At 36.6% G+C, this 26,817-nt stretch overlaps 1 protein-coding gene across 1 annotated transcript in view; it reads right to left on the bottom strand.

Moving 5' to 3' along the window:
* Positions 1-13,695, bottom strand: part of fbxl4 (F-box and leucine-rich repeat protein 4) — a 95,979-nt gene extending 82,284 nt beyond the window's left edge. The window contains exon 1 of the mRNA XM_028797843.2: positions 13,514-13,695. The gene's annotated coding sequence lies outside the window, so the exon portion shown is untranslated. The remainder of the gene's footprint in view (positions 1-13,513) is intronic.
* Positions 13,696-26,817: the final 13,122 nt, after the last annotated feature.

Consider the following 26,817-nt stretch of genomic DNA (forward strand, 5'->3'; position numbering starts at 1 on the left):
ATGTGTAAAATAAAAAGTCTTTTTATTTTTCTTCAGCTGAAGGGCACGTCTTCCCCATAATCCCTCCAGCCTCAACACAGTCCCACAAGCACTAATACAACACAAAACAACACTTCTTCTCTCCACCTTGGCACCACCACTCCTCCCAGGCAACCTCATCCTCTTCCTCCCGATTCTGGCTTCTGAGTGGTGGAGGCTGGCCCTTTTCATAGCCCACCCGGAAGTGCTCCAGGTGCTTGATCACCTGTGGCTAATTGCACTTCCGGGTGGGGCTGCAGAAATGTCCAGGTGGGTTCCTGGCTCCATGCAGCACCCCCTGGCGGCCACCCCAGCTACCCACAGGGTTGTGGAGAACTCCATCTCCCCTGAAACCCTGCGGGAAACTGAGGCACCATCGTCAGCCAGGGAGGCTGCCATGAAGCGTCCTGGGGGAGGTAGTGAGAGGTCCATAGCTGCTCCCCCAGAACATATACAGAAGGGCGTCCCAGCCAGGCATGGGACCCGGCTGCCTGTCACAACAGAATAATAGTACTGTCAGTGGCATCCATTTTTGACGTTTTTCAATTTTGTCTACATCATGCTTTATATCTTTCACTGTTGTTCTTCCTAAAGCGCAAATTTCGTAAATGTTTAATATTTTCAATTTTTTGTGACATTTCCAACACCACACACATATTTATCAGCCATAACAATGTATAGTAGATTAATTATAACAAAAGAGAAAATCTACAAAACACAATTAAAACTGAAGGTATGTAAATGACACTGAGATTTCAAAATACAGCATGAGACATGGTGCTGGGGAAGAACAATACACACTACGCAAGGGAGAGTTGTTCCAATGTGTACAGCTTGCAGCATACAGCACAGTACTAGTACAGTAATAGGTAGGCGCTGGCAAGCGCAGTTTGTTTTTTTTTTTGCTCTGACGGTTAACGGAGACTGATGGTTAATCGAGTGATGGATAATCAAGGTTTTACTGTAATTTATATTTCTACCATTAAACCCGCGGCCACATAATTATTTATTGATGGGTGAACACTTCCTGAAAGACAGTGTTGTCCAAATGGGGTGGGTTTGAGGATACGACTGTAAGTGAATGAAAAGATGGAACTCTGGAGAGAGTAACATACAATTGTCCGTGACTGAAAATTGGTTTTGGCAGATACAGGCATATCTTTTTGAAAGTTTGTCTCTGTGCCTTATTAATTGTCATTGCAAAGGCCAATCTAACAGGAAATTGCCTGCGTGTAAAAGTAAAAGGCAAATTTGAATCTGATGGGGTCAGGGATATCCGGGGAATAAGGACAGTTTGTGAGGTAGCAGCTGCGATAGTCTTACACTCCAGTACATTGCGGTGAATGTGGCAACAGAAAGTGTAGTGCCATTACAGAGACCTTTTGCTGGCAGGAGGTTTCTGAGAAGCATGATGACAGAACCAATTTTAATTTTGAGTTTATGCGGAGGCATGCCAGTGGGAGTAAGACTATTAAGAAATTCTTCGGGGAATGAAAGTTGATCTGCAGGATCGTCTGTGACGATGAAGTCAACGATGGTGAAAGTCACTTCGTCGGCAGGGATAAGTTTCAGCACTTGTTCATTAAGGTGTAGCGAGTCTTCGTTGGTGACGCTTAATATAACTCACGTGCTGAGTTGTTCCAGAGTGACAGTTGAGAAGTTGATGTCGCCATATAGTTGTTGAACGGGATCAGAAATAAAAGGAAAACAATGTGAAGGCAATGTCACAGGTGTTCTGTTTGTCCCGTCTCCAACATCAAGGAGCCATTTTGCGAAATGTTGTTCTTCAGGAAGAGCTCTCATATTTGTCGTCAGTGTAAGAACATGTATGTGACGCCACAAAGGTTGCTTGTTAATGCAACTGGCAACAGTAAGTTCTCGGGAGCCACGCATAATGACGGGGAGAATTTGTCGGAAATCCCCACCCAATAGTACTGTTTTGCCTCCAAATAGCTGCGTGTCACCCATGAGGTCACGTAATAACCTGTCAACTGCCTGGAATGCGTATGCATGTGTCATTGGTGCCTCGTCCCATATTATCAATTTGGATTGCAGAAGATGTTGAGCGTGTGGCGAGGTAGGTTTGATGTTGCATGTGGAAGTAGTATTCAAGCCTCAACGGTATTTTAAAAACGGAATGTGCAGTTTGTCCACCCGGTAACAATGTTGGAGCTATTCCTGTAGATGCTACGGTTGTAGGAATGTCTCCCCTAGCTCTGATGGTATGAATCAGGGTTTTGTAGACAAAGGTCTTCCCTGGTCCTGCAGGACCATCTAAGAAGAAGCATGTTTGTCGGGGATGGTAATCGCTGTATGCAGCATGTAAAACAGTGTCAACAGCTTGTTTCTGTTCTGTGTTAAGTTTGTCGTAGTATTCTGGGAGGAGGGTTAGAGTTGGCAGGCGGGGCTCTGTTGTGCATATCCCATGATGCCGGAGGAGGGTCAGAGTTGGTGGGCGGGGTTCTGTCATGCGTATCCCATGGTTTCTGTCTGGCGTGCCACGGTCGGCTGCTTAGTGAATTGTTGGTGGGCGTGGCTCTGTCTTGCGTGCCATAGTCGGCTGCTTAGTGAATTGTTGGTGGGCGTGGCTCTGTCTTGTGTCTTGCGTGCCATGGTCGGCTGCTTAGTGAATTATATATATATATATATATATATATAGATGGAGAATTAACTTTCCCATTCTACACTGCAACATTTGATAGACGTATTACAAGAGATGTTCTTTCATTTCAGGATTCTGTACGGCAAGTTGAGCAAAGAAAGCTCTTGCAAGCCCATCTACATTGGATCTGAAAGGGTTTATGCCTTAAAAAAATGTTTTCTGGCTTTATCTATGTGTTGTTGTGACAAGGTCCTAGGGTGACCCTATTCTCCCATTTATACTCTTTATTACATAGACCAGAATAAAAGGCCCCAAATTCCTGCTAGAGTCTTAAAACTATTTGTTACACTACCTTTTATATCTATGACCTCAGGCAACAAGACACAGCATTAAACAAGCAGGAGAGCACGTTATACTTTTATTCATATATAAATTAGTTTAAGGTTCCTAATTATAACCAATACATAAATAGCAGAGTAAATTAATGTGACAAAAACACCAATATAACCTTAGTAATGGTTCATCTTGTGTCCATATGCTTAATACCAGGTGGCTCTCTGTCTTAGTATGCTGGTCTCTGATCCGGCTTGTCCTTTCCTACCACATGGGCTTTGAATATAAATTGAGTTGACTTGGCCTCATCCACGAACAGAGCAGTAGAAGAGACTCAGAGGGAGATGGTCGCTCCTCAGGGTGAAAAAATGGCTGGCAGAGTGAGAGAGAGAGAGAATAACACATATGCCTTCACTTATTGTAAGTCTATAGCCACTGACAGATCTCCTGGACCAGTGTGCGGGGGCAGCATTCAGCAATGAAACAATTTAGGCATGACCCTTCCCCCGGTTCAGCTGCATGTAAGCATTGTCTCCAATTACTGACAAACAAGAAAGAAAGGATACACTGGTAATTAGGTTGTAAACTGCCTTCTCAAAATGTCTCCACTGTAGGCTTTCATCCTCAAGTAATGACCACAAAGGATAGAATTTAACCCTATCCTTAATATTTAGTTTAATATTTAGCTTATACAACTAAATTCATGCTTCTGACATCACATATGGATTATCAAAGAGGCAGAAAGTTGCTAGGAAACTGCATCAGAGACAATGTGTGTAATAACAAACCATTCTTGGGCAAGCAGTTACTTTGCACATCCTAAATCGGCACTTAACACTCTGCTGGAAGATTTAAGTTAAACTTTGTAACATCATAAAACTTGCAAGTTCTTGTCAGTAAAACATGCCTTCCTGAAACATATGCCAATTGAGTGAACATCTTCCTTCTCTCTTCTCTCTCCATCTTGAGTAGCTGCATGTCCTTTTAAAAGTTATCCAAAATCTATTACGGCAGCTCTGAAGGGTCATTAAAGATGTAGTTCTATCTTGCACCTCAGGTACACAAAAATCTTTAGGGCGCTAGTAATCCTGAACATGTACTAAAAAAAAACAAAAAAAAACTACATAGATCTGTTACATCTTTTTCAGAATGAGGGTCTTTAATAATTTCTACATTATTGCTACCAACGCAAAAGACATTCTCCATTGTTTATAGGGTACTGCATTTCCAACGATGTTTAGTGTGTAGACTTTTAGAGAGTGATTAAAGTTTTTGCCATACATCAAGTATTATTTTCATGAAAAAAACAGCAGAAAACTGTATCTCAATGTCCCAAGAACATGTTTTGAATATTCTTGCAAATATGTTTATCCATGTGTGTAAGCCAAAAATTTACTGGACAGTAAGAATGAATGGGCTGATCTTATGAAATTTTGGGGACAGTTTGTTCTAGACTTAAGAGTGGACTATGTTTTGGTAATTTCAAACTATTCAGCTTCAAGCTTTTCTTAGTTAAAATGCTGATCCCCAAAAAATAATGCACAAAAGTTTACAAACTTCTGCATAGCATTTAAGACTTCTTAAGAAAACTTCTTTGAATTATAAGTCAAATCTGAAGGTCACGCTATGGGCTTTTTGAAATTTCCAAAATGCAATAGTAACAGCAACTAAAATGTTATTACAAAGAAACACTCATTACATTGATTAAAGAGCTTGGCTCCGTCACTTTATAAGTTAGTGGTGTTATCCCAAGGACCATGTGAGCTGCGCAGAATGTACAGGTTTCTACTTTTCCCCTCTAATTTTTAACATCCTAAAGGAAATAAACTATGAGTAAGGTGGTTAATACAAAATTCATGTGGTTACTAGTGAACTGATTAATTAATGTATGAATTTAGGCAAAATAATTAAATCCAAAAAATTAACATTTTTTTTTAGTTACAGTATATATAGTTAGGTCCGTAAGTATTTAGACAGTGACACAATTTTTATCATTTTGGCTCTACATCACCATAATAGATTTGATTATATGGAAACAACAGTTAAAGAAAACAGGTCTTATTTATTCACTTAAAACTGAAGTAATATAAAAACAAAAAAATTAAAATCACCAGTTACACTATTACTGAGATCAAAAAGTGCAAGTATGAACAAACCATTTCAAAGTAGCCAGGATTTACACAAAAAATTGCACTAAGACCAACAAAAATATTAAAATGAGAGCATTTTAATCAGACACTTACAGTTAATATAAATATGAATCCAAAGGGAATAAAATAGTAATCATAACTGAACTGCACAACATGAATTTACAATCTGGATAAACTGATCTGCTGTAAGGTGAATTGCACAGACTACAAGCAGGAACAAAAATCTAACATATTGTACTACAGTGTAAAAATCCAAAGTTCTGTCACATACTGCACGGGAGAAAAAAACTATAGCAACTGTAAATATGTTCTGTGATATATTGCACAAAGATACAAAAAAAAAAAAAAAAAAAAAAAACTCATCAATCCCATAACATTTTAAACAAATTACTAACTTCAAGTTCTGTCAAATATTGCACAAAGATATCAGAAAAAATAAAACAATTGTAAAATTCTACTGAGGTCTTATGTTGAATGTTATGTTCTACCTTATTTCTTCTTATCCTTTTGTAATTATATATATTTTGAAACCACAGGGACTGCACCTAATTTCGTTGTATTTGTTACAATGACCATAAAGATATTCTGATTCTGAGAAACACCGGTCTGTCCATAGCATCTGGCATCACAGTTGCACAGTTACATGTTACAACATTTCCTTGGGTGCTAAAAGCCTTATCTGATGGGCTGTTTGAGGCAGGGGTGTACAGGTACTTTTTTGCAAGTTTCCCCAATTTGGGGAAATGTACTTCTTGTGTTTTCCACCACTTAAGTGGATTTACATCACTGTCCACTTCAAGCATCATTAAGTAGCTCTTGATCTCTTTTTCAAGGGCAGTGTGCAGACTTGCCTTCTCTGAATTCCTGTGTTTTTTTTAAATAGCTGCTAAAAGACCTCCAACTTCTGCAGCCATAGGGGTGGGATGGAGTAGAGCAAGCAGGCAGGGATCTGTGCAAGTGTTTTAAATAATAAAAGAAAAAAATGTGCTTTGGAATTGAGGATCCCAAACCAAGATGGCTTGCGAAATACAATGTGCCCGACAGGCATATGCTTCTTACGGGGAAAAAAAATAATTACAAATGAATTACATAATTTATTTAAATGGATTAATAATTAATCCAAACAGATAATTAATTCGTTCCGATTCCTTTTTTTTTTTCTAGATCAGGTCAGGTTGGGTCGGGGAGCATACACTGGTACAGCAGGTTGCCACACCCACCACACGAAAATCATCAAAAGCCTTAGACTATAATAGAATCAATAATTACGCTGTACTGACCACTTAACAGAAAACTTAATCACTAGATTCTTTACAAAGGTTTAACAAATCCTTCACAGAACTAAGAAAGGTACATGTACTCCTGAAACAAAGACCTATAAATTTTAATTTAGAATATGTTCAATATTTGAACAAAGTCTCATGCAGACAAATACAACAAACAAAATATACTGTAACTATACAAAATAAATCTGCTAAATTAAATAGCTGAATGAAAATTTATACTAGTAAAGGGTTAAACATTTTAATTTAGAAGAAAAACTTGCCTAATTGTCAAGACTCAGTTTCTGTTAGCAAGTTGTTCTAATGCCAGTATCTGTTTTGGCTTCCCGTTAGTAAAATCTTTGGTACAGTGCACTGTGACCAGTTGTAATTTTGCATTAACTGCCATTTAAGTTTTTAAAAATATTTTTAGGCAAATACAACTGATGTGGCTCCAACAGTTTTAAATGTGATTTTCAACTAAAATACCTGTTCCTAATACTGAACTCTTTTTTTCTGTTTACTGCTTAAAACTGATCAAACCCCTACCACACATAAAACGTGCTGGTTCTAGAGTCATACACTGTAAGGCATCAGCTAATTCCAATTAATTATAGAGGGCAGAGTATGTGGACCCGAAGCAGTGGAAGGGCTTTTTTGGACTATTTCATTTAATTGTTGTGGTAAGAGTTCTACTGACTACTGCTTACTGACTGTCTATTGTGAGCTGTACTCATTGCCAGCAGCGGCCAGGTTGACTTAATGCAGATGAATTTTCCAACACTGGCATTTGCTTCAGTGCAAGTGCACGCATAATGCATTTACTCATGCAAAGCTCACTCTACATGAATACATATGTTGAGGCATAATATAAGATCTGAATAATACACACCAAGCAAGTAAGATAACACAGAATGCATAGAGTATAACAAATGCCTAAAGGAGAACATTTTTCTTTTTGCTTCACAAACAACTTTTGAGTTTGGCTCAATAGCACCTTCAACATCATACGTTCCCAATAATATGAATCATGATTCACAATAGTACACAATGGGAAAAGGTCGTGAATGATTTGTGGAGTGTCTTGCGATGGGACACTGTGATTCTCCAAGTGGGACCCCAACCCTCTTTAACTGCTGGCAATGATTCTGGGCCTCGAAGACAGAAAAAAAGCAAAATTCGGTCATGAGAAAAAAGGAGACTACAGCTGATGTATGTTGTGCCCAACACACTTTACCTATCCAGTGCAACTGTTGAGTAAAGGAATAGATAATGAGAGGATAAGGAAATTAATTAAATTTAAATTGTGACAAACCAAATTTTTAATCTGTTACTCAGCCATTGACACACACACTAAAATCAGCACAAATTAAAGTCACAAAGCCACATAAAAAGAAAGTGTTATAAATATAGTCAGGAAATTGAAGAACCCAAAGAAAATCCAAGCAACAACGGAGGGAATCACGTAGACTTCATAAAAACAGTGACTGAACCACAATGTGAAAAGATGTTTTACAAAGTGTTTTAAATAACTTTTTTTAGGAGAAAATATAGAGGGTAAACCAAATTTTTACATCGGCCATCATCAAAGTTTAAAAACAAGTTTGGCTTCTTGTTGCTAAGTAATGTCAATGTAATTACCATATTCTCCCAAATAAGCCACACATCCCTGTATAACTTTGCTCTTCATTTTACAATGAAGAAAATGCGCAAAAGTTGTAGAGCACAGTAGGATAGGGCACACGTAATTCACTCAAACCCTACAGTACATGTGGTTATGGCAATCTGAACTCTGACCTAGGCTGAACAATTTGGGGAAAATATGTAAATACAATTTTTCTGACATATACTGCATTTGATTTCCAATACAATTTTTTAAAGTCAAGCTTCAGTTCAATATTCAATGTGTAGTAGAGTTAATACATGACGGAGCATTACCACATGAGACCATCAAAATATTAACTGCTTTATATTCTAATGCAAGGAACGACATACTTATTAATTTTTAATTGGCACAGAACAATCAAACAAAGAATAATTATCAAAAAAGCTGTGGCTTGTGGCTCAGCGGAACATTATTTACTCATGATATCCACCATTTTGCTTATAAATTGACAAAGCATGGAATAATTATCAAAAAAGTGATCACTAAATATAATAACAGAAACAGAATATAAATGTTACACAAAATATCTAAATAGCATACATTCAAATAAAACATTTATTTGCAGATAACCAACATTTAACTTTAAACCTTTTATCTTTTTTCCCCACAAAGGCTGCCACTGTAATATATCGTGCAGATAAAATAAAATCTTAAAATTACTCCAGACAACAGAAGCCTTACATAATACTTGCTTCAATGACATTTGTACTTCTCAATACTCTTGGTTGTCTTTACAGATTTTCTGTCAAGAACACCAGCATGTCAACTGTTGCTGCTTTCAGATATGGAGGCTGACATGGTGAATGCAAGCATGTGGCTGGTTAACAAAAGAATTTGTAAGCCAGTTTGCTCAGCACCAGAAAGTGAATATTGCGTACTAGGGGTGGTCAAATTAGCCCAAAAATTAGGTTTGAATTTTCAAATAAAAAAAATATGTAAATATTCAAATATATTCGAACTTAAGTTAATGATGCTGGCCGTTACATGAACATTTGCACTTGCTTTTTTATATACAGTACTTTACTATTATAGTAATGGATGCAGCAGAGGCCAGTGCAAGAGCAAACACCAACATCAAAATCAAAAAAAAAAAAAAAATCCTAGTGGTACTCAGGCAACTGCTGTTTAAAAATAAGAGTTGTCCAAATCTCAAACAACTGCATCCTTTAAAAAGGGGAAGCATCAGCACACCCCCGTCTTGTTTTCAATCTATTACTGATGGCTGCTTAGGTTTAAAACACACAGCCTGTTTGGCATGAAAGCACAATCTTATCCTTCACCCCAATCGCTCGAGTCTTCCTACAGACGTGTCCTGTACAGTCACAAAAAGTTTTCACTGGGCTCCACAACAGCTCTGCTTCTCATTCATCACAGCTGTTCATGCAGAAGCAAGGCACATCACAAAAGGTTTTTAATCACACAACTACATTTTTTGCGCAGGACATTAGCAACGTTGTCACAAGACCTAAATACTTTGCAGACTTTCCAGCAAGTAAAAGAACTAAAAAAATATTAATAATGATGTAGTGAGGCTTTGTGCCTACACATGTGCCTTGCAAGGATTTAGATCCTTTTTCGTGTCTGCTTTTGACAAGGATCAAGACAAACAAAGACCAGTCAGTTAGTAAGACTGTGACAGTGCGAGAGTAGTGAACAAAGTTAAAGAGCAGGAAGATCAAAGGTGAAGTTGTTTTATAATTTTAGAGATGTCCACCTGCACCAAGGGCAGAGGCTGCTACATTTAATATCATTGCATTCAGAAATGCAGTAATGCTGATTCAGTGTCCATGCCAATTAAACAATTTGGATATAATATGTGCTCATACTCACTAGAAAGGCACCTATCAATCAAAAAATCACTTATTATATGTACTTGTAGATTTGTAAAGAACGAAATATGTACATTTTATACAAGAGAGAAGTTTTTCCTCAATTAAAAATTTTAAGAGGGGTCTAAGCGTAAGTTTTACTAATGAGGAAAACAAGCTAACCATTAAAAATTTTATAAAAGGCAGGTCGTAGAAATTAAGTGCAAAAATAGATCTGCAAAATACTGCAGCTTTGCACAATTAGTCTGGAGTAACTCAATGTCAAAATTAGTGCAGGTAAAATAAACAACCATTCTTTGACAATCAAATGTCAGATTTTTCCTTTGAAAAAGTCCTTTTTTAAATAAATCTGAATTACATTCGAATAGTGAGGTTCAATCTGACAGCCCTACTTCTCAGACATGCCGCATAACATATATCCTAAATCACAGCCTTTGCAATTTGCTAATCACATTGTTTTATATTGCCAACTTGATTTGAAATCAATCGTTCAAACCTATTTCGAGCTTTACCGCAATGTGTGCAAGTGATTAACAAATGCTTTTGCAATGTAAAGAAACTCTAACCAACAAAAGTAAACTTGCAGTATACAGGAAATGTGAGTGAAAAATGCTTTTTTATTATTTTGTTACATGAATCAGAAGTGTTAACAAATATATTGTGTAAATTTAACATTGGTGGTTTTGCTATGCACAAAAAAACAAAGCATTCTTTAACTTGATGCACACGGGGAGGAGCTCCATATTGGTATGCATGCATTCATTTCACAGTGATTACTTTTGCACCCTAAACCCACTAGGGGTTCACTTTTATAGGTGATGTGGAATGACTTCTTGGACTGGGATATACATCAACATGTTGTTAGGCTACCATGCTTCAGTGACCCCTGGAAGTCCTTGGTTCCACAGCAGGCATTTTATTACAGATGCTGATAATAAAAAAAATTACATTTTCAGTCAGGTTATCAGTGAGGTTTCTATGAAAAAAATCTAGTGTAAACTTTTACTTTTGCCTGAAACTGGTTTGAATTTCATTTAGCGTATCAGAAGTTGAAGGTCACGGCTCGTGTCTACAACAGTTACCAATCGCTGTGTACAATAATGAAAGTACAGTGCATACAATGCCCACCAACAGTAATGGGAGATGCAAGTGTTTGACTATGGAGAAGACAGAGTGACTCATAAAATTTTTTTAATTCGGCACAGATGTCTGTCTGATCATTTATATTTATGTTGTTTAGTGTTATACTTTTCGTTATTGTGTGCTTCATGTTGATTGGTTGCTAAAATAAGACAACCTCACAGTACATGGTTTGGGATGATACTGTGATTTGTGCAAGAAAATCATGGAATTGTGTAAGCAGTTGCCCAATACCTAATGGTAAAACCATCAAAAGCAATAAGACATTCTCTCTAAAGTGAAGTAGTGTTGAGCCCTGTAGTGCAATGCTGAGTGGAGTTGAAGGTTCAAGTCCCAACTTCTCCTCATTGTTTTACTGTTTAAATAACCAATGACAAGTTTTTTTGTTGTTTTGTGTTTTTATTTTCTATATATTTTGTTAACCCTTTCTCTGACAAAAGACATGAAAAAGGGGGTGAGAAACAGTTGATTTTAAGATATAAAAACACAGAAGTGCTATTAATTTCCAAAATTCAGCAAATATCTCCTCACTGCTATAAGCATACATCTAACCCTCAATTTAAAGTGTTCTTTTGAAATTCTACAAGTTAACTCTCACAGTTTCTCATTTTTAAGGTTTGTTAGTTATTCTCATTTAGACAAATAACCTTTATGTTCCTGATCCTAGTATCATACAAACAAATTATTCATAAGACATATTAAATTACAATTGCCCATAAAGCTATTAGTCAACTCATCTTTTGTTAAACATTAATTACAACATTCATACATTAAAATAAGAACATGGCACCCTCAATGCTTTTGGGAAGGTAAAAATATATTATTTTTTAGCTTTACACTAGTAATAACTAACTAGAAATTCTCCCGAAACAGTTGGAAGGTGAAACTTTATTGGAGAATAGGTTTTAAGTAAAAATTACACTATGTGTTTTTTTTTTTTAATATTACGTTGGAAGTCCTACTATTTTTACAATTACTCTACTGTGTGGGGCAGGATGCAATGAGATCTAATCTGCTTTGGGGTTCCAGTAATTACAGCAAAGCGCATTTACAGTATGGGAGACAGCTCATTTTCCCAAGACTCAGTAAAGGGATCGATAGATGGATCAATTTTCACCGTTCAGTTTACAGTGCGAGATTAAATAAGCGGACTCAAAAACTGTTTAAAATATTATCAGAACTTTTAAAAATCAGTCAAATACATATATAGTAATAAGTAAGACACACACACACACACACACACACACACACATATATATATATATATATTAGGTTTGCCAGATTAGAAAATTAGAAATATGGGACACTCTTAAAATCTATCTCTATATTACTATGTATACATGCCCCCTACAAACCCACACCAATATATTATATGAAAGTAGAGACATAAGTTGAAAACATAAAGCAAGGATTTTAATTGGTTATGAGGAAAACAAAAGTAAAATCATTTGAAAATTATTTAATAAAGCTAAAAAAAATTCTGTAAAAGTGAAATCATTTGAAAATATTTTTTTAATACAGACAACAGAGAAATATTATTATTTAATACAGGCAGTTTGAAAAAAAAGTAGACCAAAGCAAGTAGTAATAACACACTTTCTTGACACTGTATGTTGCAATGCTGATACAGAACTGCACAGCACCGCGGCTGGAGAGCAAAACGGTAACAGTGTCGCTGTCCTCAGCCAACCATAGCAACTGAACAAGTTGCAAACAGGTAGCAAACACTAGTTTCCTCGTTACATTTGGGTTATTTTCATCAAGAGAATCTGAGAAAAGAAAGTATAATTACTTATAAAGTTACAACTAAGTACCGTAAGATGGTAGTAAAAATATATTTTTATTACGAAATTTGAAAATGAACTAAATGCGGGACATTTGGGTGTCCCTGAAAGGTCAGTACGGGACAGGGGACAAAATGATCAACTATGGGACATGTCCCGTATATAAGGGACGTCTGGCAGCTCATATATACTGTATATATATTAATATATTACATAAATGCAAAATAAAGCATAACACTCAAGTGCAAACTTTTATAAACTCAATTTCGGCCATACTCGCGTAAACAAGGCTGACAATTATATCAATGGCCACACTAAAATTTACACTGAATCCTAAATGCAATCTTCTACTTAAATTCATACTAAATCTTAAATACATTTTGAAATCAATACATGTCTTTATTTATTGCGTTTTTTATAATGACCAAAGGTACCCATAAAACACTTACTAAGTTTGATACGAATACATTAATACATGTTGAATATGACTAACCATACTTCCTTTTACAGTGAAATATGAGGGGCCAGAAAACTGAAACAGCATTTTTCACAATGATCCGTTAATTTTGTTCAGGTCAAATATGCGATGAATACAAATTAAATCAAAAACTGCACCTATATCAGCCTCCATTATGCTGCTGGTCGTAAGAAACAATGGCTCTTCGTCTTTTTACTTTAAAAAAAAAAATCACATTATTTGAACATACCTAACAAAAGGTTGTCACTCACCATTTCTCGCTTTTTTCGCTTCTTCAGCGTAAAAGCTGCCATTTATTGCCTTATCTGTTTACCAACCGTCAGCAAAAGCTTCGCATACCCGGAAGTGGAGACGACTAGCATCCACTTGTCCACTTGCAGTGCCACAGCAACATACGTCACCGCAGATTTGCAGATCTAGGGCAACAGTGGCAGGACGGACGTGACGTCACCACAGTTTCATGACAGACTCGGAAGAGTACTTTCGGAAGGTTTCGGCAGAGCCCGGAAAGTAACGTCATGTCATGGACCCTTTCAAAAATTAAGCGATAAAAATAAAAAGGGAAAACCGTACATCAAACCAATCAATACGCATCATTGTGAAGTTCGAAGTGTCTCTGCATTTACATCGTGTTATAGATCGAACTAAACAATACATATCATTTCTGTGAAATACACTATTAACATTTACCTTGTGTACGGGTCTGTGGCAACCATTTAACATGCCGACAAAATCAAATCATTAAGAATTGTTTAATTGAAAAAGTTTTTCGTTTACATTCATGAACACAATAAACAAATATAGCCTAATTACAATGTTTACACCACGTTAGAGTTAAGTAAAATGTTAATAAGAAATTTGATTAAAATTTTTAAACAGTACAATTCATGTGCTCAATATCGTTCTAAATCAGTTTAAAATTAAAATTTTACCCAGTCTAATATTTTTAAACATAATATGTGAAGAAAACGGCAATACATATGCTTCACTGCACTATGCTACACATTAATTGTTTTATACAGAACTTCTCTAATTTTTGTCACTTATTATTATAAAATACGGGACGCCAAAAGAAAAATAATATAATTCTGTATTTAATCCTGTAAGACACCTGGAGGAGTGAAGGTGCAGTAGGATGGCAGTGATGTGCTCACTGTTGCCAGTCTGTGTCAGGACTCTTGCAGTAGAGTTTTGAATCAGCTGGAGCTGTGATATAAGATTAGAATGGGCACCTGCCAGTAGTGAGTCAAAGCAATCAAAGCAGGATGTGATAGAAAGCAGGGACAAGATTCTCAGAATTAGAAAAGGAGAGGAATCAGCAAAACATAGGAAATGTTACACAGGTGGAAGTACAAAAGTTTCTTAATATAGTTTACATGGGTGAAAAAAGAAAAGGAGGAATCAAAGTGACACCAAGATTCTTTGCAGTAAAAGAAGGTCTGACGAGATCATCACCAATAATGATTGGAGAGAAGTTTGTTTTCTTAAGTTGCACTTTAGTGCCACATTGCAGGAGTTCAGTTTTGTTGCAAGTTAATTTTAAAGGGTTTTGCTCCATTCAGGTTTTAATTTAATTTTAATTTAATTTCACTGAGGCAAGTTGTGAGTTGAGAAAGCTGTGTTGAACTGTCATTTTTAACACTGAAGTAGATCTGAGCATCCTCTGCATAAAAATGATAACCCAGTCCAAAGCTATGAATAACATGGTCAATGGGAAGTATATAGATACAGATGAGCAGAGGATGCGATTTAATTAAGGTTAAGTCAGATGGAGGAACTCCTGCAAGTAGTTAAGTAATGATAAGCTGCATGGCCACAATGCCATGTGCGATAAGTTTTACTTTAACACAAACTGTACAGTAGTTCCTCAAGAGGAAGATAACAATGCTCAGAACTATAAAGAAAAATAGGCCAGAGCTCCCATCTACACTGTAGGATACACAGAGTTGGCCAGTGAAGACATTAAGTTTTGTCTAAACAAATAACACATCCTTGGTGCACAATGTGATCTTAAGGAGTACGCTAATGGACTTCAATGCTACAAAAGGAGGAGTGGAGAAGTTAGACAAGCTGATGGCTTGCTACAGCTACAGCTCCAAAAGAAAAACATTATGCTGGATGCTGGCCACAGGCAATTTTTTCAATATATTGAATATCTCAGAAAATTATACTTTTGTCGTCTGTAAAACCTTGATCCGAGACTGGAGCAGGGAGAAGTGTCATAGGAGACAGATCTTTCTTGAGGAGCATGGTAAACCATTGGTGACACCTAGCATGCCACTGGGACAACTGTGCCAAAGACCCCAGCATTTGCAGCCATTGTGAAGATTCAGCAGGAAGATGCTAGTGCCCCACCAGTCCAATCCACAGAGGAACCAATGACAGCACCAGGTGGTAAGTATGCATGACGAATGTGTTTGTACTGTATGTGTCTCATGGTCTTATTTTAGCCTGCTGAACTGTACAGTTGAAGGTATGTACAACTGTTGTTACAGTGTTGTGTATAAAATGAAAATATTCTGTTCTGCTTGATGAACAAATAGAATGAGCCTTCAGTTATATAGTGCCCAGACTCTGGAATGACCTCCCGAAATTAATGAGATCAGCTGACTCCATTCATTTTTTTTATCTCATTCGTTTAGGAAGACATTAAACAGACCTGACATTCTGCCCTTTCTTTCAGTTTACATCTCTGTCTGTCCAGGTGCTCACAGTTTGTGTTTGTATCACAAATTGTTGTTTGTTCAAGATTTGTTTGTAGTATTATATGTTGTATTTTAGTCTGGATTGTTGTCTTCATTCTATTTGAATGCTTTGTATATCCTGTATTTATCTTTATTTAGTGGGGATATTATTTGTAGCCAATGTTATATATGTCCTTTTTTTCTTTCTGAATTTTGTAACGTGCTTTGAGCATAAGATATGTGCTATATAAATAAATTGTGTTATTATTAGTACTTTTTTTTTGGTGGCCCGTATTTTATTAAAATGACAAAAACTACAGAAGTTCTGTATAAGGCAATTGACACAGATGGGCTTGTGGGGATTGTGCTTTAGTCACAAAAAACCTTTCTGGCCACCAGAAAGTGGCCACCAGGTTTCCACTACCTATTTTTTTATTTCTTGAATATATGAGGATTACTTTTTCTTATCTAAGTGCTTCAGCATCTTTTCTTCTTATTCTTTCTTTTTCTTTGTCACATAATTGCCTTTTGCGATTTGCTTAAATCTCAGCAGATGTCACTGCTTTTCTTTTTCTTTCTTCCATTATGGTGGTCATCACGTAGTTTTTCTATCACTATTCTGTAAATACACAACCACAAGTCACAGGTTGCCACTACCAAAAACTTTTTGAATTTGCATAAAAGAATAGATCACGGTTGTGGTGGGCTGGTGCCCTACCCAGGGTTTGTTTCCTGCCTTGCACCATGTGTTGGCTGGGATTGGCTCCAGCAGACCCCCGTGACCCTGTAGTTAGGATATAGCAGGTTGGATATTGGATGGAATATATCAAAGTTGCAGCTTGATTAGAGTTTTAATTGCAAGCAATTGTTGATTATTTTGAAAAAGACTTTCCATTTTCTGTTGTACTTTTCAAACTGGAAAATGCTGTAAATACTAATTTTTTTAACTATACCCCCATGTTTTTAATGGAGTATAAGATATCCCACAGGTATTGGGTAAAGTGGTGAAGATGCCTTCTTTTTTGTCTTTTCAGTTTGCAATTTTGTGACTCATTGCATTTTGAGTACAACTAAAGTTCTCTATCTATCTATCTATCTATCTATCTATCTATCTATCTATCTATCTATCTATCTATCTATCTATCTATCTATCTATCAGTTTTGTTGACATCAAATTATTTCATTATACTGGATGCATTGCTTAGTAATAATAATTATGTATATTACACAGTAAATATACATTGAAATTATACTAACTTGCATAAATAGTTAAAACGATACTGAGAAGTGATCTAAAGTGGATTTTAAAATCCATTTGCTGGGTGCTGTTGAATTAGGAAAATAAAACTGTACATTGTGACACAACATAAACAAATGAATCAAAAATGAACAATAAAGACCTTAAAACAAGATTTGAACCACAACCATGGGAGTTCTCCTGAATAAAATCCAACACAAAGAAATCATGAGAAAATCTTTCGGAAAATTATGTGCAAACTTGGATAGAAAGTGGCCAGCAAAGGTGACATTTTAACTCCTTCCTATAATTTATGCTAATTTTGTAACCCCTGCATACATACCCTAGTAGCCAGGCCCTATGACATTATAATGGGAACACATAATGGCAGCTTCCATAACCAAAACAAAATGGAATCAGAAACACTGTAAAATAAATTGTTTCTAAGATTTGTCTGGCTGTGGTGCTACAATGGCATCTCATTCCAAGTTGAATTTTCACTTTGTCCAGTGTTCTCTGAATATGCCCCAGTTCATAGCAACCCTGTAATGTAAAAAGTGTCATAAGAAAATGCTTGAATATTTTGATGTAGAGGTGGTTCTTAAATAATAAAATCAAATAGTACAGGTCTGTGTATTTAATTAAAATCATTTAGGCTTTTCACCCAGAGTTTATGTGATTTCTTATGCAGACAATTTACATCTTTCTATGCGAGCATGGCCCCTTTGTATGTGTTTCCTTCTATATGATTTGAAAACCTTCAGTTTAGGTCAGTCTAATTATATTTTTACTGTTGTAATAAGTAACAGTTCATAATTTTATTACAAGATCTTGAAGTGGCTGCCTGCTGGTGAGTGGTTGACTGCTGGAAGTACAGTTGATGCCCTCTCATTGTTAAAGTGTCTATGAAAGAAATCACAGCTGTCAAAAGGGGAGCAGATCAAGACAAGATGAAAAGAGAGCTTTCTTAGTTGCTCCACTGGAGCAGGACAGTGAATGAAGAATAAAGGTTGCAAAACAAAGGGAAAAAAAGGAAAATAGAATTTCGAAAATGTTACATTTCTTTATTGCTTAAGGTACTTTGCAAAACGTATTGATTAAAGAATTTTGATTAAAGTGTTTTTTTATACATTCCTCTGAAAACTTCATATCACAGCACAACATTAGTCTATTAATTATTTATACAAATCTCGTGTCTTGTCAGTTGTTGAGTCTTGGGTTCTTTTCTTGCATCTGTGTAACAATATCTTTTAATTTTTTGTACTATTCTGCCACCAAATTTTCCTCTGGAATAATAAATTCTACCTAAGCTATCATGTTGTAAACATGAAAAAATTGACTCCTTCCTTCCATTTATGTTCTGTCAGTACACTGTATTAATAAGATAGATCACTATTTAATTATGTTTTAAAAGAAAACTTAAGTTTTAACGATGCTTTAGAAAACTGTGAAATGTACTTGCGATGCTCAGTCTCTTTATTGTTACTACCCCTCCAATTAATTTTCAAAAAAACTGCTTTTTCCTTACAAGGTTCTGAGAAAGCGGTCTATTCTGGTTGCAACTCACACAGATTCCAATACTCGACATCTCACCACATGACAGAAACAGTTATACACAGTTATTCAAGTACCTTAACAAATTTGTATTATGAATGTTAAAAAAGAGACTGAATGCTTAGAAACATATTAACAAAAGCACAATACATTTTGAATGGATTTGGACAAAAATTTTAGGCAGCTGGAGAAAAAAGGGTTATGAAAAACAGTTGTTAAAGAGACACCTGAATCTTGGGAAACTGGGAGCATTTTGGATGGTCAGGAAGGCTTGTACCACAGGTTGTGAGTTAGATGTGAGTAACAATATTTATTTTTATTGTGTGTGGAGAGAGGAGAGACATTAAGCAGAAAAAGGACAGATATGTTAGGAATTTGTTGGGGAGCAGCAGACATAAAAGAAAGTTTATAGGGATTTTCAAAGAAGTGTCAAACAAGTGAGGGTCGGTAGCCAGAGTGAAAATAACTAAAGCAAAGCAAATACCCATAATAGTCATAAACAAATAGCAAGTTATTTGTCCCTGTATACTGTTAATAAGAAGTTGTGTTCATTTTTTTGCTGGGAAAGATAAATATTTCTTTCAGAAGTTTAAACCTAGGACACCTGCACCATCCTATATATCATGGTTGCCATGATGTCATGGGTCACATGGATCCATGCATCATGTATGTAGCAACAATGTAACACCACAGTTGTAGTAATTGACACGTTTTATAGGTACGTCTATTTGAGGATTTTATACCCAAGTAATTAATTGTTGAGGGTTTTTTCTTCTTTTGTAATCAAAAAGCTGGTTTTTGTTTCCATTTTCTTTGTTAACACCATCTTGATCATAGTCATGTGACCATGATCATTGCCAAGATGTGACAAAATAAATATTGTGGCAATGATGCACTGCTTCTTCCCTCAGTGGATATTTCTCAAAAGAATCAGCAGTAGTCAGCTGAATTTAAAAGATAGGTCCTAGCATTAGAATTCTATATTTTGTTTTTAACTTAACTTTCTGGCTTTGTCATTCATGTTCATCTCATCCTTTTGGCTCTGGTTTCTCAGTTCAGTTTTCTGGTGGTTTATGACTACTTCTCTTTCTTAGAAATCTTCAACTCCCTTTTCAGCTCCTGGTCATCCCTCTGCTCACAATAATCCAAAGCATATTAACATGTCCTTGACAACAGTGATCACAAATACAAAGGCACAAAATTGTGGCACAATGACGTCAGTGAAATATCGCTGAAAATAAGTAATAATAATATAGAACTGAACAAAGCAAACCACTACCTTAACAGGTTTATTCATAATTACATTTATCTGGACTAGTAGCTGGGTGGCATAATTCTTAGTACTGATGATTCACAGCTCTAACAATATTGGCTTAAATTCTGGCCCTATTATATTGTTTGTATGGAATTTTGAAGTTGTGCCTGTGTTTATATAGGTTTTCTGTGAATATTCTGGTTTCCATGTACATTCCAAAGACAAACTTGTTATATTGATTGGAAGCTCTATATAGACCCTGCATGAGTGGGTGTGTGAGCATGTGTTGACCTTATGATTATATTTTTATATAGTTTTTAGTAAATAGATAGTGCATGTCATAAATTGCACAAAATATTGTTATTTTTAAATATATCATTGCATTTTGAAGACACAATACTGAAATTTGCAAGTTTCTCATGTTAAGAAACTGCTTAAAATTTTGGGATTTGAGGAATCTCTGTGAACAAATACACTGACCTTTTTCTATGGCAGACAATCAACCTCTGTTGTTGGTGCAATATATTTTTAGTAATATGTTTAGAATTATCTCCTAAAGTTATACAAAAGTTAATGTAACTTAAAATGTAAAAAATAAGGTCAGGACCATTGAACACATTCACACAATGGCACGGTGGTACAGAGATTTGTGCTGCTCCTTCATGGACCCATTATCCTGGGTATTATTGCAGTGTCCTATTTTTGTCTAAGTGAAGTTTGTACATTGTCCCCATGTTTGTGAGATTTTAAATTGGCCTATGTATTTGCATGACTGTGAGCTTTGCATTGTTTTGGCTCCCTATTCAGGACTGAATCCAGTTCCCAGTAACCCTAAATTAGATTAGAAAAGTCTAACAATGTTATATTATGGATGTTGGTTAATAAAGAGACACCTGTTAAACTTGAAATAAGATTTGATATTGTCGTGCTTCATGCTAAATACATTTATACATTAATTCAAAGCTGTACTTCAAATGCTATATGAAGGGAGTAGTGTAAGTACACTTGTATTATATTATAGTACATTTTATAATTATATATAATATTTAGTGCAGCATGTATTAGTTTTAGTTGTATTGTCAAATTATGAACATTGAGTGGTTATTGGAGGCTCTTGCATTGTTTTTTATTTTTTATTAAAGTAAGGTGTTTTATCAACAAATCGTTTGCCATATCACAAGCACAATGAACATGCATGTCATCCACCTAAAAATTTCTGCCAGCAGCACATTGTACCTTCACTCAGGTGGAAAGACTTAAGGCATGTATATATCAAGTGAACTGGAAATAGATCAGTCAATCAGACTGATATAACAGCCAGAATACACTTTCACAAATAGGCTATTTATACTGTAGAAAGTCGAACTATTACAAAGAAGAAAAAAGCAACAAACCAATAGACAAGAGTCACCAAATTCAGGTCATTCATGAGAAATGGAAATTCATTGCTCAACTGATCTGTAATACCAGATGATTAAGTATACACCTCCGTTACTTACCTCAGGAATTCACATTTATTGTTATCACTGCTGTGTATGTACCACTGGATGAAAATGATAAATTAACAATAAAAGAACTGCATGCTGCTGTTAGCAAACAACAAACAGCCATTCCGGATGGGGCTTTCATTACTGCTAGTGATTTCAATCATTCCAACTTTAGAACCATATTCCCCAAGTTTCATCAAAAAGTCTCCTGCCCCAGCAGAGGAGATAGAATCTTGGACCGCAAGTATACACACATTGCTAAGGTGTATAAGGCCTTACCTTGGACAATCTGATCACCTCTCCCTGCTCCTGCTTCCCAAATACACACCACTCATCAGATGTGTGAGACCTTCAATGAGGATGGTGAAAGTCTGGCCTGAAGAGGAAGACTCTGCTTTACAGCAGAAGTCTCAGTATATAGACTGGAGCTTGCTTGCCACCAGTGCCACTCTAGACTCGGAAGTGGACGCTGAAAGGTACACCTCTTCTATTCTAGATTACATCAATACAATAATCAACGACGTTACAAAACACAAACAGATTAAGACCTTCCCTAACCAGAAGCCTTGGATGAAATGCGAGGTCAGACTCCAGCTGAAAGCATGCAGCACTGCTTTCAGATCTGCTGACGCTGAGAGCTACAGCACATCCATGGCCAACCTGACAAAGGCCATCAGGAGATAAACAGAAATACAAGCAACAAATTGAGGATCATTTGAAGAACTTTTTCCCAGACGTATGTGGCAAGGAATCCAGACCATAACAGATTACAGGAAGGTGAATATAATTTCAACAACAAGTAATATCTCCCTTCCTGATGAGCTAAACAACTTATAACCAACCAAAACTGTTGCTCCTCCAGACGACTAGCCCCTCATAATTACCACCTCCGCTGTACAATATGCACTGAGCAAAGTGAATATATGCAAGGCTGCTGGTCCTGATGACAGGAACAGTTTCAGGGTGTGTGCTTAAAGCCTGAGCTGGGCAACTGTCTGAGTTCTTCAGTAACATCTTCAGCCTGTCTCTGGCCCAGGCTATTATCCCCACATGCCTTAAGTCAACAACAATCATACCGGTGCCTATCCTGTCTAGGATGCTGGAAAGACTACCGCCCTGCTGCTCTCACCCCCATCATCACCAAGTGCTTTGACAGATTGGTTGTGACCCTCCTCAGATCCAGCCTACCTCCCACACTAGATCCCTACAAGTTTGCCTGTCATCCCAATAGGTCAACAGAGGATGTCATATCCTTGGCTCTTCACTCTGTTCTGACACACCAGGACAACAATAACTCTTACGTTAGGATGTTATTTGTTAATTTTAGCACCACATTTAACACTGTCATCCCTTTCAGTCCGGCAACTAAACTCACCACCTTTGGTATCAGAACCTCTCTTTGTAATAAGACTTTGAACTTTCTAACCAACAGACCTCAGTCTGTCAGGTTAAACAACCACACATCCTCTCCAGATTCTGAATACTGGAATTCCACAGGGCTGTGTACTCAACCTACTCCTCTACTTGCTCTTCACTCATGACTGTGTCCCTTAATATGGCTCGAACTCTATTGTGAAGTTTGTAGACGACACCACCATAATAGGACTGATCAATGATAACGATGAGTCAGCCTACAGAGGGAAAGACCAGCAACTGGCAACATGGTGTGCTGACAACAACCTCACCCTGAACACCAAGAAGACCAAAGAGCTCATTGTGAAATACCAGAATAGTAAAGACAGCAGACAAGCTCCCATCTATATAAATGGAGCTGAGTTGGAGTGTGTTTCCAGCTTTAAATTCCTGTGAGGACCTTTCTTGGACAATAAACGCTTCCAGTCTGGTTAAAAAAGAGCAGCAGTGACCTTACTTTCTCCAGAGGCTAGAGAAAGCTTGGCTGTCTCTTCAGAATTTGTTAATCTTAAGCCATTGCACTGTTGAGAGCATATTGACTAACTGTATTACGGTGTGGTATGACAACTACTCCATATATGACAGGAAAGCCTTGCAACGGGTGGTGAAATATACCCAGCACATCATTGAATTCCCACTTGCGGACCTGCAGCACACATGATGTCTGTGACAGGCTCACAGCATCATCAAGGATGCCTCTCACCCTAACCGTGGACCATTTACTCTCCTTCCATCAGGGAGGCACTACAGGAGCCTTTGATCCCACAGTAGCAGGCTCAGAAGCAGTTTCTTTCATAACACCATCACCATTCTGAACTCTCCACCATTACCACTAAACAGCTGACTGACCTTTCTAGATATCAATAGTTTCTGTCTGCACTGTATGCATATTTAGACCTGTTTATATACGTCTATTCTGTACAGAAATATTTTATACAGTATATCTATAATTATTCATACCATATATCTGTACAAACTGATCAGTATTCATATCTACAGTATATTCTCTACCTTAGGTTTAGGTTTGGTTTAGGTTTATTTATTTAGGTTTAGGTTTCTTTATTTAGTCATGTTTACACAAGAAAACATGAAATTTGCCTTCTCAGTTGCATCTAATAACAGGTAACAGACAGAATGAAATAAAACAGACTAATAGAAATAAGAAAGGTTAAGGTAAGGCAGTTAGATAAAACATATTTACACCAAAAAAAAAAGGTTACAGGATATATATCAAAACCTTTAACATTATCTCCGATATTTCTTATTGAAAAGTCGTATGGCACTAGGAAGAAAGGAGTTTCTGGAGCGATTTGTGTGGGTTTTCAAAGCAACTATCCTTCCTGATTTACTGAAGTTTAGTTCTACATGTAATGGATGTCTGTCATCAGTTGAGATGATTTCCAGTTTCTTTAGCATTGCCCTCTGACACACACTAGTCAAATCATCTACATCAGCCCCAATAACTTTAGCTGCATACTTCGTAATCTGCTGGAGCTTTTTTGAGTTTTGGTTTGTCAGACTATTTAACCAGGCAATGAAACTGAAAGTGATCACAGACTGGATCATACTGCGATAGAAGGACAACATGAGGTCCTTGTCTACTTTAAATAGTTTGAGTTTATGGAGGAGAAATAAGCGCTGGTTGCATTTAGAAAATAATTTTTTTTGTATTTGTATTCCTGTTAAGATTGTTATCTAGGTAAGTTCCTAAGTATTTATATTCATTCACTATTTCTACCTCCTCTCCCAGAACTACAATAGGTGAACATACAGATTTCTGTCTCTTAAAATCAAATATCATTTCTTTGGTCTTTTTTACATTCAGAGTGAGAGAGTTTTTATTGCACCAGTTTACCATACACTCCACTTGATTTAGATAGTGGCTTTCATCTTCCCCAGATATGCATCCTATGATCATGGTGTCATCCGCATACTTAATAATGGAGCAGTGGTCATTGTTCTGTCTCAGGTCACTTGTGTACAGAGTAAACAGTAATGGTGATAAGACACACCCCTGTGGACTTCCTGTGTTTGAATGAATGGCTATTGAAAAAGTGTCCTGAACTTTAACTGTCTGTGAACGATTTAAAAGAAAGTTCTGAATCCATAGTGTGATAAATGGGTTTACATTCATACTGTTTAATTTCCCAATCAGTATATGAGGCTGTATAGTATTGAACGCTGAAGAAAAATCCAAAAATCGTGCTCTGACATATGAACCAGGCTGATCAAGAAAGGTATAGATTTGATGTAAGATAACAAGCAGAGCATCTTCCACACTTCTGTTTGCACAATAAGCAAATTGATTGTTGTCTTGAAAAGACTTTGTCTCTGTCATTAAAATGTTTTTCACCAAATGTTCAAAGCATTTCATTGGAATAGATGTAAGTGCCACTGGTCTATAGTCATTTAAACAGCTTGGCCTAGAAACCTTAGATACAGGGGTAATGATTGATTGTTTCCACAGATTAGGTACAATACCACAGGTCAGAGATCAGTTAAAAAGCAAATGAAAAACTGGGGAGAGCTGCTTAGAGCAAGACTTTAAGAGCCGACCTGATATACCGTCTGGTCCCACTGCACTGTTTGTTTTGGCATGCCGCAAGCCTTTTTCCACTTCAGTTAAACTGAACCCAATCACAGCAGAATACCTGGTGTTTTTATAAATCATCTCCTTTATTTTTGTATTTTGGGTGCTGAAATCACTTGTTTCAAATCTGGCATAAAAGTTATTCAGTTCATCTGCTAAAAGCTTGTGGTCTTTGTCAGCTGGAAAATCCACATTCTTTTTAGGGCCCAGTCCTGTAATTGTTTTAGTCTCATCCAGACTCATATCATTGAACCACCTCTTGATTTTTTCCCCATACATCTTTTTATTTTGTTTAATTAATCTGTTAATCCTTTGCTGTAAAATTCGCTTATCTTCTAACTTATTTTCTTGTTGTGCATGTTGCTTTTGCAATAGTAATGCTTTAACCTCTTTAGTGACTGTTTGGGTACACCTTGACAGTTTTTTCCTTAATGATCATAGACTCACAGTATTGAATATATTCGCTAACAGTATAGGTGGCCTCATTCAGTGACTGTGAGGATGTCAGCACATCCCGATTTGTACTGGAGAAGCATTCCTGCAGTTCCTCTACACTTTCCTTGCACCAGTTTTGTGTTGTTACTACTACCTATAAATTCAAATATCATACAGATATATATTCTCATTTGTATGCTGCCTTATTGCACCTTACTGTCTATTGCTCTTTTATGTACTAACTACACCCATCTACTGCACCTTATTCTACTATTTCCACTTTCTGGTTAAATGTTAAACTGTATTTTGTTGTACCTGTGCAATGATAATAAAGCTGAATCTAATCTAAACAGTTTCCCAAACTCTTTCTTGTAATACATCAAATTAGGCTTATCACATCTACTCCATATTTCTTGGTAAAACAATTTTTTAGGCCTCTAAAAGTCTATTAAAATTCTTGGAGTAGATTCCCCAGTTTGCAGAGTTTGGGTTCCTTTGTAAAGCACCTAGCTGATTAAGAGTTTTTTCTTTTTTTCTTTGTGAAGTAAACTGACAGTTCTCCATCCAGCTCCTTGTTTTACCTGTATTTCTGGTGACACATGACCAGAAGTGGTAGGGTTCCTGTTGTTCTCAACTGACATTTCTCTGCTGTCTTTGGCTTCCAGGTAATGGCAGTTCCACTACTGGACATGTCCTTCATAAGCCCGTCAGTTTAGATTTTGATTTGAAGCTACCATACTGCTACTGTACAGAGCAAAGACTACAATGCAAAGCAATATAAAATAACAAGGTAGAATACAGTTAGTGCAAATACCAGACAAATCACACTGAAATACTGAAATGCTAGGAACAGACTGCAGAGATCCTGGAATCAGTCCAAAATAATATAATATCAAAAAT

This window comes from Erpetoichthys calabaricus, chromosome 3 (genome assembly GCF_900747795.2).
Source record: "Erpetoichthys calabaricus chromosome 3, fErpCal1.3, whole genome shotgun sequence".
NCBI classification, from domain to species: domain Eukaryota; kingdom Metazoa; phylum Chordata; class Cladistia; order Polypteriformes; family Polypteridae; genus Erpetoichthys; species Erpetoichthys calabaricus.